Source organism: Tupaia chinensis, unplaced genomic scaffold (assembly GCF_000334495.1).
Source record: "Tupaia chinensis unplaced genomic scaffold, TupChi_1.0 Scaffold000217_1, whole genome shotgun sequence".
NCBI classification, from domain to species: Eukaryota; Metazoa; Chordata; class Mammalia; order Scandentia; family Tupaiidae; genus Tupaia; species Tupaia belangeri.
In genome coordinates this window covers 4,989,774-5,005,034 of record NW_006159692.1, presented here as the reverse complement: position 1 = coordinate 5,005,034, position 15,261 = coordinate 4,989,774, and the positions used below count along the sequence as shown (strand labels likewise).

General features: G+C 43.7%; 1 pseudogene; it reads left to right on the top strand.

Moving 5' to 3' along the window:
• LOC102493921 (polyglutamine-binding protein 1 pseudogene) overlaps nucleotides 1-14,440 on the top strand; it is a 15,796-nt pseudogene extending 1,356 nt beyond the window's left edge.
• Nucleotides 14,441-15,261: the final 821 nt, after the last annotated feature.

The window sequence follows — 15,261 nt, the reverse complement described above, 5'->3', positions numbered from 1 at the left end:
CATCCCCCCTGGGGGGTGATTTCTCGCTTTCTGTCTCTATGTCTCTCTCTGTCTGTCTGGCGAGCGCACGCGCCCTACAGTGAAAATCTCTCCAAAAAAAAAAAAAATAAAAAATAACTGTAGAGTTCTGAATGCTCATTTATTGGGCATTCCCCATGGTGAGCAGTGTAAAGAGTCTGTCCCATTAATTCTCCCAACTACAATAAGAATTTGGTACTATTACTCTATCCACTTTCCAATGAGAAATTAGGGTTCAGAGGGGTTGTCAGGTAGTATGGTCATTGGGGCGCTAGATTCCTACATGGTCGACTGTGGTTAGAGTCCCAACATGGCAGCTTGCTCTCTCACTTTCCCTCTCTCTCTGGTCAAATGAAAAAATTAATTAATTAATTAATTAAATAAAAAAGAAATCTTAAAACAACTAGGGCTCAGAGAGGTAAAATCAAGTTGCACAACAAACACACACAGCAAGCTGTAGAGCCAGAGCATGAACACAAGCAGGCCCACTCAGCGGTGTTCATGCCTGCTGGGCCCTACACACTCTGTAAGGACCCAGAAGTTACTGTCACTGTCACTGCCACTGCAGCAGCAAGCAACTCTGGATTTTGGAATCCCGTTTGATTTGTAATCCTACTTTGGTTATGTACAAGTTGTGAGACCTCGTGACTCTACCCAGTCTCTCTGAGCCTTATAAAAGGAGAGGAGAACTCCTTCCTCTCAGGGTCGCAAGGAGGAGAGTAAAATGAGAAAACAAACATCAAGTTCCAGGTTCAAATTTCACCAAATGTACTATCGATAACTGATAGAGTTCGAACCACCTCCACTTTGGGCAGTCTACCTGGTTTCAAAACGAGTCACAGTCAGAAGGTCTTCAGGTCCTAGTTTTTGTTTTTTAACACACAGACTGTTTATTTTTTTAATTAATTAGTTAATTAATTGGCAGTCATTCACTATACATCAATCCAGTATACAAAATGAGATTTTTTCATCCAGAATACATTATATATTGGCTCAATCAAGGATATTGCCATACATGTTATCAACAAATAATTTTCTATTTCTTGTATCTTACATATTTTGCTTTTGCTTACCTCCCGCTTGATTCCTTACCTCTCACCCTCTGCCAATCCCCTCCCTTCTCCCACACTGTCTCTGGTATGTCATTAAATAGATATGAATAGTTTTTTTGTTGTTGGGTTTTTTGCTACAGGGCACGTGTGCTCGCCAGACAGACAGAGAGAGACATAGAGACAGAAAGCAAGAAATCACCCCCTACGGGGGATGGTCACCCCGCAATCCCTTCTCCTCCATTCTCCTCTCGGGATCTTGGGCACGCACGCACACACGCCCGGCGTGAGTTTTAAGCCACCGGGTCCAGGATGCGAACCGCGGTCAACTACATGGGAGTCCAACGACATAGCCGTTACGCTAACTGCTGGTCCCCCAATAGTTATTTTTTAATGCGCTTTTTTATTTCAAGAAAAACAGTTTTAGTTTTAATAGATCAAATTAAAAAAATGTTAAGAGAAATTTGCTTAAAGCTTAAAGCCAGATAAAAAGTTAGGATTCAGCTCAAATAGTAGGTAGATAAACCTACGGCCCTACACACTCTGTAAGGACCCAGAAGTTACTGTCACTGTCACTGCCACTGCAGCAGCAAGCAACTCTGGATTTTGGAATCCCGTTTGATTTGTAATCCTACTTTGGTTATGTACAAGTTGTGAGACCTCGTGACTCTACCCAGTCTCTCTGAGCCTTATAAAAGGAGAGGAGAACTCCTTCCTCTCAGGGTCGCAAGGAGGAGAGTAAAATGAGAAAACAAACATCAAGTTCCAGGTTCAAATTTCACCAAATGTACTATCGATAACTGATAGAGTTCGAACCACCTCCACTTTGGGCAGTCTACCTGGTTTCAAAACGAGTCACAGTCAGAAGGTCTTCAGGTCCTAGTTTTTGTTTTTTAACACACAGACTGTTTATTTTTTTAATTAATTAGTTAATTAATTGGCAGTCATTCACTATACATCAATCCAGTATACAAAATGAGATTTTTTCATCCAGAATACATTATATATTGGCTCAATCAAGGATATTGCCATACATGTTATCAACAAATAATTTTCTATTTCTTGTATCTTACATATTTTGCTTTTGCTTACCTCCCGCTTGATTCCTTACCTCTCACCCTCTGCCAATCCCCTCCCTTCTCCCACACTGTCTCTGGTATGTCATTAAATAGATATGAATAGTTTTTTTGTTGTTGGGTTTTTTGCTACAGGGCACGTGTGCTCGCCAGACAGACAGAGAGAGACATAGAGACAGAAAGCAAGAAATCACCCCCTACGGGGGATGGTCACCCCGCAATCCCTTCTCCTCCATTCTCCTCTCGGGATCTTGGGCACGCACGCACACACGCCCGGCGTGAGTTTTAAGCCACCGGGTCCAGGATGCGAACCGCGGTCAACTACATGGGAGTCCAACGACATAGCCGTTACGCTAACTGCTGGTCCCCCAATAGTTATTTTTTAATGCGCTTTTTTATTTCAAGAAAAACAGTTTTAGTTTTAATAGATCAAATTAAAAAAATGTTAAGAGAAATTTGCTTAAAGCTTAAAGCCAGATAAAAAGTTAGGATTCAGCTCAAATAGTAGGTAGATAAACCTACCAACAGTTCAAGAGAAGACAAAAATCCTTAAATATGGAAATCAAAGCATCAAAGAAAATCAGTAATGTTTTAGTCTAAAGTCAAAAAAATTCTATTTTACTAGTTCAGACTCACGTAATTAATCTCTCTTCTATTGAGTTTGCAATGTTACTGTGGTCTGATCTTTTTAAACTCTGGAAGTTAGCATTCAACTCCGGACTCGTCCCTACCATTAGACTGGCCATTCTCTGGGCTGTCTCTTGTACTCTTATTTCTGTGTGTCTGACATTAGTTTTCCTGGTATAGCACTCCCTTCAGCACTTCTTGGAGAGCAGGTCTGGTGTTGGTAAATTCTTTCAGGTTTAGCCTGATGGGATATCCTTTGTAGGTAACTTGTGGTTTCTCTCTTTCCAGTCTGAGTATCTTGTCTTTGTCTGTGGTTTTGGTCATTCTGGCTATAATGTGTCTTGGAGATCTTCTTGGGTTGACCCTATTTGGGGTCCTTTACATTTCTTGGGTCTGAACCTTTGAATGCCTCTCTAGGTTTGGGAAGTTTTCTTCCAGGATTTCATGGAATAGATTGGCAATGCCCTTATTAGTCTTTTCACCTTCTGGGATACCGATTACCCAGATGTTTGGACGTTTAATGGGATCTAGTATTTCTCATATTATTCTCATTTTTGGGGCTATTTTCTCAGTCTTCATTCTGGATTTTACTAGTTCAGAAATCTTGTATTCTACATCTGAGATTCTATTTTCTGTATGATCTAGTCTGCTTCTAATACATTCAAAGGAGTTTTTGACTTCCAGTATTATAACCTTCATCTCTAACAATTCCATTTGATTCTTTTTAATGATGTGCATCTCCTCTTTCAGATCATGCAAGAATTTCCTCACCTCCTAGAACTCAGTGTCTCTTTTCTTACTGCATTTTCTGGAATTTGTTGTCTCTCTTCTCTTGCATCTCTGTTAGCTTTGTCACTATGAATATTTTAAATTCTTTATCTGATATTTCCATTAGTTAGTTCCCTTGTATTCTCTGTGAAGGAAAAGGAGTTATTCTCTTCCCTTAGAAGAGAGATATTTTCTTGGTTTTTCTTATTTCTTGTGCCTCTGTGGTGGTTATTGGGCATCTGATAGATTATACTTTTTAATCCTAGTTTTTGGAGTTAAATCTGAGCATTCAGAGGATGCAGGAGGAAGTCTCTAAAAAGTACCATTTTTCTCCCTTTGCGCAGCTGATTCAATGAAAACTGAGGATTAATCTGACCCTCAAAGTATTCAGATATTTGGTGACTGAGCACTTAGACCTGTCTAGAAAATCAGTGTGTGGAGATGGAGCAGAAAAGTGAGAATGGTAACAAGAAAGGGAAGAGGAATAAAAAACAAAAACAAAACAAACAAACAAACTGAAGAAGAGAACAAAGCAAGAAGAAAACAGTTAACAAAAAAAAAAAAGAAAAAAAATTGTCAAAAAATGAAAATGGGGCTGCTAAGAACCCAAATATAGATAGCTGCTGATTGGCTTGTCCTATGGGGGCAAGGAAAAAGGTAGAAATTAGCAAGGAAAAAGAGCGGCAGAGAGCAAAGATGTTTAAAATTTTTTTTAATTAAGAATAGGGACAGAGAGGGGCCAGCAGGTGGCATAGTGGTTAAGGGCACTAGACTCTCACATGGCTGATTATAGTTCTAGTCCCAGACCTGGCGGCTTGCTTTCTCATTTTCCTGCTCGCTCGCTCTCACTCTCTCTCTCTCTCTCTCTCTTTCTCCCTCTGGTCAAATTAAAATAAATGAATAAAATTAAATGAAAATAATTCTTAAAAAAAAAAAAGGAGAGAGAGATGGGGAGAGACAGAGAGAATAAATGAGTGCTTTAACCTGGCTCCTAGCTAGATCTGGGGTGCAGGAGGATGAAGTCTGGGCAAAGAGTCTTCGGCAGTCATCATCCTTGAATGGGGCCCCTCAGAACTCAAATATAGCTGGCTGCTGATTAGCTTGTCTTGGCTCCTAGCTAGATCTTGGGGGCAGAAGGATGAAGTCTGGGCAGAGGGTCTTTTATGGTTGTCTAGTTTTTGTTTTTTGTTTTGTTGTCTTACTCCTCTTGAAGCAGATGACTCCCAAATTTACAATTGTGCCTTGATGTACCTCCCAGGCTTCAGATTTATGTGGAATATTTACAAATGGTGGTTCTGGGGGCTGAACAGTGACCCAGAGGTCAAACGCAATGTTCTTTGAGGCAGTTCCACATAGGAAGGTTCCAGATTCACCTCCAGAGACCTCCCTGAGTACAGCATGCCCACGATCCGGGGCTGGCTGTAATTAGGCGTGGATAGTGCCATCAAGACCCTGGCAGGGATATAGTATCTCTCTCTCTCTCTCCTTTATCTCTCTCTCTCTCCTCCTGGAAGAAATAAACTTTAAAACAATGATTGTGCTATCATGTTAAAATGTCCCAACATGAAACTTTTCTCTGCTTTTCTCAACTCACTCAACAAACACACAAAACCCCCAAACAATGAAAATGCTTGGCTTTTTTATTGCTGGAGACACCATTGTTCAAGATCCCCAGACATATAGTCCATTATCTCAGCCCCTCTTGGTCTCCCCTCCTCATCCAGTAAGCCTCCAAATCCAGCTACTGTCTCTTCTCCTCTTCCCCCCACCTTCCCTTCCACCCCATCCCCACCCCGCCTTCCTTCCATCCAGCAGTTTAGATGCAATGGGAATATCTGTGAGGACTGTTCAGGTCCTTCCATCCCATCTATAAACTCGCCACCTCCCCACAATGCTGGGATTGGCATTGACCTCTCTCATCCCCCCATTCTTGTCCCACCAACACTGCCCTCATTCAGTTGCCTCCACAGATTCCTTTCTGCCATTTTCCTGCTTGTGATCCTTCAATCCTAGCTCAGCCTGTCTTGACTGCCCTTTCTAATCTAACCTCCCACTTTCTCTGCTCCAGTCAAACACTCCTATTGGTTCCAACAGTCATTCTCTTCCCCAGTCAGAGCTTTCCATGTATCCCCACCCCACCATCTCACCCTGCGGTTCCCATGTTGTCTAAGATTCTAAACTCTTTTGTAATCAATAGGTTGGGACCACAACTCTTTGGACATTCAAATACTTCCTTCAAATGCATTCTTTAATTCCATTCTTGGGGCTACCATACCACAGTCAAATGAGACATCATTTATGAGATGTACACAGTAACCACTAAGGTTGCTGCATACTAAGGAAAAACACATGGTAAAGTCCTTAGCATAGTGACTGGATCCCAGTAAGCATCTGGTCAATTATTGCTACTTTGTGGGCTTTTTGTTTGTCTGAGATTTCAGCTAATTTATTTGTTTATCTTATGAAATCTTATTTTTGACTGGATTCAGACTTAGAAGCTCTCAGAGAGGACAGCCTGCAACTCTTGGGAATCTTTTCTTGGTGATTTTCTTTAGCCTCCTTCATTCTCTTGGCCCAAAATTTAGCATATTCTGCTGCCTCTTCCTTATTTTTCTTAGCATGTTGTTTCTTGAGAGCAATACGCCGGCATTTGTGTTGCAGGACGCATGGAGTCCCAGACGCTGAATCTTGGGTGCTTGGTCCCACGGTTCTTACCTTCTTTATTTGAAGGCTTTCTTACAACATACTGGCAGACATCATCTTTGAAAAGTTTTTAGATTCTGCTCACTCTCGTAGGCCCCAGGCAGAGAGGCGCCGTGGTATCAGTCAGTCCTGGAATATCCGCTCTCTTTTTTTTTATGATAACCACGTTGAGAATGCTCAGACTGGCATCCACAATGCAACCCCGAACATTTACTCTTTCCTTCTCCAGTTCTCCTTGGTCTGTAACAGGAATGTCCCTAACTCAGTAGCAGGCGGACACAGCCGTGGATCAAGACACCCTGCTTCATGGGAAACCTTGCCTGTAGTTTCTGCCACTGATTCAGACCGAATAACCATTCCATTCTTCACCCAAAGCATCTGCAACAACTTCTGTGGCCTTATGCTTCTCATAAAAAGTACGACATTTGTGTTCATCGTTGACTTCAGTGAGTTTCTGGCAGCCAGTGGCAGGGAAGGAGATATTCAGTTTCTTCTTGAAGCAGTTGATCTCCTCTGCGGCACCATGAAAAAGACCCCTACTCTGATTTTTTAAAGACGGAGTGCATGCATACACATAAGAGAGAGAAAGAGAGAAAGCACTCTCAAGAGGGTCCTGTCATGCTGAAACTCCCATTTCTCAGCCATCCAGTTCCTCTGCAGTTCCACTGCAGACTGCACCACCAAGGCTGGGGGTGCTACTACCTTTTGTTCTTCTACTTTATATTTTATTTTATTTATTTAAGGCTTTTGTCATAGGGCATGTGTGCTTGCCAGAAAGACAGAGAGAGAAGTAAGAGATTAAGTGAGAAATCGCTCTCCAGGAGGGATGACCACACCACAATCCCTTCTCCTCCATTCTCTCCCTAGGATTTTGATTTTGGGTACACACTCACATATGCTTGGTGTGATTTTCAAGCTACCAGGTCCAGGAATTGAACTGTGGTCAGCCATGCTGGAGTCCAGTGCCTTAAGCACTATGCCACCTGCAGGCCCCCGCTACTATCTTTTAATTCTTGTTTTGTTTAACTGTCCATGGTTGGCTTATCATTAATGAAGATTGCCTATGATACCAAATTTCTTGTTCTGGAGCTATGCAACCTTTAAGATGGAAGTCAAAGAAGCAATGACCCCAATGGTCTAAGTTGTAAGACTTAAGAGCAATGATAATGTTACTTTCATCTTCATATCTCTAGTGCTAGTATGGGAAGGTAGTATGCATGGAAAAATATACATGTAAGTCAACAACATGTTAGATTGCAAACACTCAGAGTTGGGGCTGACAGTAGGACGCAGCAATAATGCACAGTTCAAGGGAAATCTGACTCCATATCGCAAACACAGTTGGCATCCCTGGCCTGGGCAGCATGAAACACACCAGGCATGTGTGTGAGTGCCCAGGATCTGATGGATTAGAAGACTGGAGAAAGGAGATCACAGCATGGCTGGACCCTGTGCAAGGTGCTTGTCGCTTTCTTTCTCTCTCTTTCTCTCTCTTTCTCTCTCTCTCTCTCTCTCTCTCTCTCTCTCTCTCTCTCTCTGTCTCACTCTAGTATGCACATGCTCTATCAGAATAAAATAAAAACATTCAAAAAAAATTTCAGGGTTGCTTGCTGTCGTAGTCAGTGCAGGGTCAACAGTATTAGCTCAAAAGGCAAGGTCAGAATGGCCTTTGGAACACCCAGTCACCAAGCACAGACCCTGAAATGAGCTTGCCAGTTTTCCAGCTTGTAATGCTGGGCCATACATAGCCCAAAAGCTCCTGGAAAATTCTTCTCTCATAGGTATTTGGCCCTGGAAAGATGCCCATAATCCATTCAACCTCTTGGGTCTCATTACAATGACATTAGCAGGGATGACTAAGTACTATTTAGAATTTTTTGTTTTAATCCTAAGAAGTTGGGTAAAAGTATTATTCAAAAGAGAAATTAGAAAAACCTATTCATGAAATCATGTGTTTGTGATTGCCCTTGGGACATTGTCCAAGATTTTCAGTGGCAGAGCTGCTCTGAGGCTATTTCCTGAGACTGTGTAGAGAATTCTTCTTTTTAGTACGTGTACATGGCATGTAAGAACTAAGCTTCTTTTACGTTAATTAAAAATGCCAAGTTTGATTCTATAACACATACTTCACTCAAAGACAATCATTCTGCAAAACAGAGCCGCCAATAATTGGACCCTTGCACAACCTGGCACCTTTTTCTTTCCCCTTGGGAAGGAGCCGTCTCCTAGAAATGCAGACAGTTCGTCCCCAGACACTGGGAGTCGTCACCAGCCTCTAATAACTGCTTGTCTTGCCAGGAAGACGGGCGAGCCAGGGCAAGTCCACGGCCTGCGGCATCTGTATCCCATTCACTCTCCTCAGTAAGCAAGCTTTCTAACGTTCAGAGCCGGGGCGGAGTGGAGCAGAGCCACTGCCCAGACTCCATCCCAGCAGAGGGCCTTCTGCAACGCCACCATCTGGGCATGGAGCATAGTAGGTCCTCACTGAGAGAGAACCATTTGTCACAGCCCACTCCTAGTTCCCTTAGCCTGCTGGTGTCAAAGCTGATCCCCACCGTCTCCCAGCCAACCAGCTCCCCACCCTGCATCAGCTGCTCATATCATGTAGAGGCTGTTTCACAATGACCAGTGCAGGAATCCCACTTCCACAGTGGGAACTAGAGACTATTTGAAACTTAACTTTAAAGTCATGAAAAATTACTCTTGACAGTTTTGAAATGAGTATGAGTTGTCTTTGGGAGATGAATTGGATCCTTTTCTTCATCAAACAAGGAACTGGAGGCCCTGCCGCAATTGTGCATGCCGATTGAGGCTACTTGGCAGGCTGAGGCCACTTGGGAAGCCTGGCTTAATTCCTGGCCCACCCTAGAAAGCTGGGAGCAGCACACCTGCCCGCAGTTCCAGCTGAGGCAGAAGGACTGCTGTGCAGCCAGACCCTGTCTAAAAAAGAAAACATTGCACACGCACACAAACACACACACACACACACACACACACAATGAGCTACCCTGTCCTGGGGTGTGAGGATGTTTGTTTTGTTTGTTGCTTATTTTTGCTGGCTTCTATACTCCAATAGAAGTGGGTTTCTCCAACTTCGAGATATTTTAAGATTTTTGTGATTCCACACTTATGTGAAACCTTTTATGAATGGCTCTGGCCTCCTTGTGCTTGGGTGAGCTACGCGACAGCAGCCTCCACTTGAGGAGTGAGCACTAAAGTGAAAATCAGGCAAGCTTCCCTTCCCACAGAGGAGGGGTAGGCCCACAGGAATGGCTGGTCCTCTTTGTCTGGGGTAAGCCAGGCTGTCGAAACACCTATCCCGGCAAAATGGGTCCACGTGGATTTACTGGGATTATGGATTAAAGATGGTCTTTTTCTTCCAACTCAGTTATGGTGGAAACCCCTTCTGCTACTCTTTGTCACATGAGCTTAACAGCCAGGACAGTGTCTCTTGAGTGCTTAGTGACTCCCACACTAGTAACTCCCAATCTGCAGAAAAGGAAACAGGCTCAGAGCTAGTGTGTGGCAGTGTTGGGACTCAAGTCCATGCCAGTAGTCAGAGCTCCCTGACTAGTTTCCCTTCCTGGAAAATGGCAAAGGCCGAGTATAAAGGCTCTGAGTTCCACCAGGTCTAGCCCATGTTCCATAGGCCCTGTAGCCGCTTTCTCCAGTTGACCCACTGACCACAACCACAAACTCTCTCTTCTCTCTTTTTTTAGAGAGATTTTTGCTATAAGGAACATGAGCTCACCAGAGAGTGAGAAAGAGACAAAGAGACAGCAAGCAAAAATCACCTTCCCAGGGGGGATAGCTATACCACAATTCCTTCTCTTCCATTCTCGTCCCAGGATCTTGGGCACACATGTACACACACCCAGTATGAGTTTGAAGCCACCAGGTTTGGGACTTGAGCCACAGTTAACTACTTGGGAGTCCAGCGGCATGACCATTATACCATGTCCCAGAACTCTGTCTTTATAGGTGGAAGCATGTAGCTCCGTGTCAGGCTGGGAGCTGGGGGACACTTATGAGCAACTGGGCATGTTTCTATATAAAGACAAGTATGTTTGTACACTACCCATTTCCCAATACTTTCATAGACGCAGAGAAGATGTTCAATACATATCTCACGAATGGAAGTCTGAATAAAGAGCTTCTGCATTTATATCTTTGAGCGAAGGCCCAAGCACTGCTAACTGTCTCCATGACCTGAATGCCAGTCTCTCTCTGGCCGTTGACCTACTCATCTGCAACTGAGAAACCAGTCTAAGGGAGCTCCCGGCCTTTCCTACCAGGAGTGGTGGGGGTCCATGATGCTGGCTGCTGAGGAGCTGCTCCATGACTGCTAGCTAGCTCTGTCCTGTCCCACCAGCCCAGGGCCCTCCGTATGTAGGGGTGAAATGTTCTCCAAGGAAGCAGTCAGATTGCTGTTCGCCCAATGAGTCAAGTTTCTCAGAAGCAAGTTTCCACTAAATGAATTCCATTTCTCTTTTGGTCCCCATGATCAGAAATTATACATAGAAATTAGAGCTACAATATACCATAAAAACACACTCAGGGGCTAGACGAGGGTGTGGTGCTTAAGGTGACTGGATCCACATGAGCAACTGCGTAGTTTGAGTCTCAGGCCCAGTGACTTGAAAAACACATGGGGCATGTGTGTGAGTGCCCAAAATCCCGAGAGGAGAATGGAGAAGGGGCTATGGCACAGCCATCTCTCAGGGGAGGGGGCTTTCTCATGTTCCCTTCTTTTCTCTCTATCTTTCTCCTATAGCAAAACTAAAAAGAAAAAAGAAAGGAAGGAAGGAAGGAAGAAAGGAAAGAAGGAAGGAAGAAAAAGGGAGAGAAAGAAAAAAAAAAAAAAACACTGAGATTGTCAGCAAACAAAAGAAAAGTACACCGATTTCTATTCCCAGTCATGGCCTATATATCCTGAAACACTATGACTACAAAAGTTTTAAATTCTAGACAAAATCCAGAAAGTCTTCTTTAAAAGAGACGACTTCCAGGAGAATGAGTGTTTTACCATCTAAGACAGGATGGAAACTGAAGAGCTAGGTCACTCCTGCCCCACTAGCACCCGGGGGCACCTGTGGATCTTCAGGAGCCTCTGGTGGAAAGCTACACCATCTTGTATAATCCCAGATTCAAGTACGCCGTGCCTCGGGGAAAAGGCAAGCCAGAAGAACCTCCTCCACACACAGGCAAGTGCAGACGATAAAGAAGACTATAGAGATAGATATAGGAAAAACAGAAGTCAGCAGGTGGCATGGCAGTGAAGGAGCTAGACTCACACATGGCCAACCATGGTTTGAGTCCTAGACCTGGTGGCTTGCTTACCCACTTTCTCTCTCTCTCTCTCTCTCTAGTGAGTGCATGTGCCCTGTAGTAAATTATATAATAATAATGATGATAAATAAAATTAAATAAATATTTCTTTTTTTTTTTTAATAGGAAAAATAATACAATTTCCTCAGATCTTATAACCACAAAGTAAGCCACACAGAGAGATTTGGGGCTACAAACTAAAGTATCTCTGTGGCCTAAAAATGTAAGAGGAGAATTCTATTTAAAATAAAGAGTTTCAGCAAATGAGTTCACAATAAGAAATTATATGAAGCAAAAAGAAATAAGCCACTGAGAGTAAAATCAGCATAAACAACAAACGGAATTTGATTTACAAAGATTTCAGGTTGTTAGAGTTACTGGATACAAAATATAAGCTAATAATGTTTAATATGTATTTATATGTTTAACATGGTTTAAATGTTTAATGTGTTTAAAATAAAAGAATCAAAAACACAAATAAAAAGTAGATCTGAAAGTGAATCAGCTATAATTTTTGGAAATAACAATATAATATTTAAACTTACGATTCGGTGGAAGGGTTAAATGGCAGGGGGAAAATCACAGCTAAAGAAAGCAGATACAGCAGAAGAGATTACATAGGAGATAACGCAAAAGAGATGATCAAAACACAGGGCGGAAAAGACAGTGAGAAGCTCCTGTAAACACCTAACTGATTTTCCAGAAGGTCATAAATGAGAAAATGCCGAGAATTTTCCAAACCTGACATAAAATTCCAATCCTTTATTCAGGAATTCCAGTGAATTCAAAGCAGTATAAATTCCACTTTAAGAGATGTTAAAAGCAGTCAGAAAGCAAAGACAGAATTAGTCAAAGGAATGAAAATTAGGTTAACAGACAACTTCTCAACAACAGTGATGGAAGTCAGCAGACAGTTGAATAAACTTCCAAAGTGCTGAGAGGAAATAACTTTCAACCTAAACGTACATACTCAGAGAAATGATCTTCCAAGAATGAGGGTAAAGATACTTTTAGATAAACAATGAGAAACCTAACCAACAGACCCTCCCTGGAAGTGCTTCGTAAAGTACCTCAAGAAAAAAAATTGTCCCCAAAGGAGTTTCTGAGATGCAAAAAAGAAAGAGAATGAAGAAAAGGTAAATATGTGAGTAACTCCATATAAATTCAGACTGCATAAATCAGCATTAACAATGTCCGAAAGAAACGCTTCATTTCTTTTTTCTTTAGTTTGCTATAGAGTGTGTGTGCTCACTGGAAACAGAGACAGAGAGAGAGGTAAGAAATCCTCCCTGGAGGGGTGGGAGGTCGCCCTGTAGCAACCCCTTCTCCTCACTTTCCTCTCAGGACTAGTGGCACCTCCCCACACCCAGTGTGTTTTTCAAGCATCCAGGTCCAGGAATCAGACCGCAAAGCTGGCCACCCAGCCCCTTAACCTCCACACCACCTGCTGGCCCCCAACACTTCAGTTCTATTAGTTATAGAAACACTTCTCCCCCAAATTTCTCTGGATAATATTTATTCTTTAAGGTCGTTCAAGTGAGGGCCAGAAGGTGGCATGGATGTTAATGTGGCTGGATCCCACATGACTGGCCTCCCAGTTCAAGCCCTGGACCTGTGACTTGAAAATCACACTTGGTTCACGTGCATGGGTGCCCAAAATTCCAAGAGGAGACTGAAGAAGGGATTGCAGCATGCCCATCCCTTCAGCGGGTGATTTCTCCCTTTATCTCTCTCCCTCTCTCCACTCCCTCTCCCTCTCTCTCTCTTCCCAGTGAGCACACACACCCTATAACAAACTAAAACACTATAGGAATCCCAAGTGAAAACATAACTTTCATAAATACTTTTCAACTCCCTACTTCTTTCCTCGGGCCTCCCTGCCTTTACTTTCTCCATTAACTGAGGACCAACATATCTTGGGGCACAATGTCAAAAACTAAATTGGCAGCCAGCTGGTGGCATGGTGGTTAAAAGGGGCTAAATCCCACATGGCCAACTACACAATTTGAATTCTAGACTCAGGGGCTTGGAAAACATACCATGTGCATGCATGCCCAAAGCTCAGAGAGGAGAGAGGAACAGGGTCCTGGACCACACGGTCCAGAGAGGAGGGCTGGTCTGTCTCTAACCGCCATGCTGGGCCCACTGCACTGCAGATCCACCTGGCCGAGAGGGGCATTCTGAAACATCTGGAGCCAGAACCAGAGGGAGAGATCATTGCTGAGGACTATGGTGACAACCCTGGCTGTGAGGCCACCTGGTTGGAGGGTCCACCTACCTCCAAGCTGGTACAAGGCGCTTGACCCTTCCTGTGGACTCCCTTCCTACTTGAACGTGGACACAGACCTCATGTCCTGGCTTTCCCCACATGACCCCAGCTCCATCGTTACTGAATCTGCCAAGAAGCTCAAGAGCAGTAACTCAGAAGCTGAGGAGAAGCTGGACCGAAACCACAAGAAGCCAGACCAGGGCTATGACAAGTCGGACAGAGACCAGGACCGTGGCTATGACAAAGTGGACAGAGAGAGAGCAGGACAGGGAATGGGATCAGGACCGTGGGTATGACAAGGGAGACCAGGAAGAGGGCAAAGAACGGCGCCACCCTCACCGGAAGGAGCTGGCTCCCTACCCCAAGAGCAAGAAGGCAGCAAGCCTCAAGGACAAAGAGACCCCACGGATCCCAGCTCATACTCAGAGGCGCCCCAGGGCACATGGTCAACAGGACTCCCGAAGCAGAATGAGGCTAAGACAGGTGCTGACAAACAGCAGCTGGGCCCCTCTTCCAGCAGCAGCCCTACCCCTCCCCAGGGGCTGTGCTCCAGGCCAATGCTGGAAGAGCATTGGTCCTCTGGGACCAAACAGCAGGACTGAACCTTAGCACTCCTCCAGCCCTGAGGTTTTTAATAAAAGCTTTTCTGTGGATCATGTTTTTAAAAAAGTCCAGAGAGGAGAACAGAGGAGAAGGGATTGTAGCATGACCATCCTCCTGGGGGGTGCTTTCTCACTTTCCTTCTCTCTCTCTCTCTTTCTCTCTCATCTCTCTCTGGTGAGCACACAGGCCCTCTAGCAAATTAAAAAAAAGAAGAAAACTATTTTTTTAAAAATTGGCCAAAGCTTACCTAAAGATGGGAGGAGGCGACAGCATCACGCCATAAAGAGATCACACAGAACACCTCTGGTGAGCTGCGGAGGAGCCCTTCCGCTGGATGGCTGAGGTTGGAAGATTATGAGAAGTAGCTAGCAAGATGTGGGGTCCACACACAGAGAGGGCAGACGGGCACCCATGGTCTGCAGAGAGGTGATGACACCCCAACTGTAAGGTCAGAAGCAGCACTCAGAAAGCATTAGGATTCATTTAGCAGCATGACAACCTTCAGGAAAACATGAATTGCTTATAGTTGCAAGGAATTAATACTCTTCTGTGCAGGATGTATTTATTCGAGGTTTGCTCTAAGCTTGTGTTGACAGGAGCTCCCTTCCTTATCCACAGAGGATTCATTCTTAGACTTCCAGGGGTGCCTAAAACTAAGGATAGTACGGAGCCCTATACTGTATTTTTTCCTACGCAAACTTGCCTCTGATAAAGTTTAATTATTGGGTTGTTGGAAAAGTCATGACGCATTTTTGCATAGAAAAATATCCCTTATGACTTTTCCGACAACCCAAAATAAATCAAGCACAGTAGGAGATTA